This window comes from Lathyrus oleraceus, chromosome 1 (assembly GCF_024323335.1).
Source record: "Lathyrus oleraceus cultivar Zhongwan6 chromosome 1, CAAS_Psat_ZW6_1.0, whole genome shotgun sequence".
Classification (NCBI taxonomy): Eukaryota; Viridiplantae; Streptophyta; class Magnoliopsida; order Fabales; family Fabaceae; genus Lathyrus; species Lathyrus oleraceus.
The window spans coordinates 69287100-69289270 of record NC_066579.1 but is presented as its reverse complement, the minus strand read 5'-3'; positions in this window follow the sequence as shown (position 1 = coordinate 69289270).

Here is a 2171-nt window from a genome sequence, read left to right as displayed (position 1 = left end):
TGAACCCTATAACTGTAAGTGTCATACTTACAAAAAGTTTCTAGTTGTATTTATTATATATATATATATATATATATATATATATATATATATATATATATATATATTATATATATATATATATAATATATATATATATATATATATATATATTATATATATATATATAATTTTTTCAGTATTGTAAATTTTTACCACAAATTCAAAGCGAATGGCCAGACATAGAGAATGGAAATGATAAAGGTTTTGTGGAAACTGAATGGCTTAAGCATGGAACATGCTCTATCAACAAATTTACTCAAATAGAATATTTACAACTTGCTCTGGATATCAAAAACAGTATTAGTCTAATGACATGTTCTATTAATCTACATAAAGACACCCAATAATCCCATAATTTCCAAGAGTTATCTCCCACATGTCTTTCTGTGACACTTTGTTTGACTTTATTTCTGTTAGTAAGAATATTTTTTGACGTTTAGAGTTCGGTCAAGAGGATATGACACTAAGATAATATTTAGTGAAAATAAGGAAACATGCTGACATGTGCATTAAATTCAACGTTCGATCATGAGTGTTAAGTTCGACATATTTAGTAATGAATTTTAACTTAACATTTTTTTAAAAATTTGTGAGCTTTTTACTCAGGATTCGATAAGTTGAATCATTCTTTGTGACAGTAGAAGCGAAGCAAAAGGATTAGGTTGAATAACTTCATTTTAATCTTATATGAACGTCGATGACACGTGGGAACTTTGCAAAAGATTGGAAACTTCATAGGGGATTATGTATCATGTAGTCGGCAAATAGTCATTGTTGACCGTTAGTTTCATATTAGTATATATAATGGTTCTAGCTTTAGGAATCAAGTTGCAATATCATTACAAAAACTCTATAGAACTCAAAGTATCCAAGTCAAAGCGAGAACCGAGTTTATGATGGAATGTATGATTCTATACACCATTATATCTTTATTTAATCGTAGTACATTTTTAACTTTTCAGATACTATTTTAAAGTCATTACTTTTCCAGTTTACATGGGATTTCGACACAGTCGAAACTACCAATTTCTCTGCTCATTCGTTTTACTTTGTTTATTGTGTTCAGCATTCAGTTTTAATTTAGAGTAATTGTCGAGCGGCCGCTCTTTTGAGAAATATGCACAAAAATGCCTTAGAACTTTTTAGTTTAGTCCTGCAATAAACTATTCAAAACAAAGTGATAGTTTACCAAAAACACAGATAAACAAAATGACACGCAAAACGAGACACTTTTGTGCAAAAAAAAATTAATTATTTTTCAACTTTTGTTGTTTGTCACATTTTAAATTGTGTTTCATGTGTGAAATGTTCCAAATAGTTATGTGTCTATGCGTTTGAGAAGTGATAAAGTCATTCATGAAATGGTGTGTCTACCTTCAAATAACCCCTCTTCCCCTAACTCTCAGAACAAGTCCCAAAACGCAGGAGGACAACCAGTCAGATCAACGTTTGGAGATGTGGCTGTTTCGACTCATGTTGGAACAATTGTTCCTACAGTATCGTCGATTCAAATATCATTGATACTATTTGATGGGGAAGTTTCCTCACCACAATCAGTGAACCTCGCAATTAATCCCACAATCATAAGACTAATTCTAGGGGATCCTAGTGTAAGACCCCAATTTTGACCCTAAGATCCCTCATGCCATCTCATCATATACATTAGCATTGGGATCAAGCCTTGCCATTCTCCTAACCCCTCTTCCATTGGATTTGTTTTGGGAGAGATCATCAAGCACCATGTGATTGTATCATACTTGTATTTTATCATTTTTACTAACCAAAATACCAAAAATATGTCTTTGTATTTTCCTAACTCTTTTGTAGGTAGGACATGATCACCATGGATCTATCAAGTTCACATCTAGGGTTTAAGACCCCCATTGCTAAGAGTACAAACCAAGGAATGATCCACAATGGCTATAAGCATCATACATAAGTCCCCATGATCTCTACATGTTATATTGATCAAGATTTCTTCAAGAGTTGGGAGTTGGTTTGCCTTGGAAACCCTAGTTCATCTGGGTATCTTGAGTAACTTCTTCAACAAGCTTCTTCACCAATTGATCAAATATCTCAAGGGATACCTCAAATTTCATCATCTTATACATATATGATCTACCATGAGC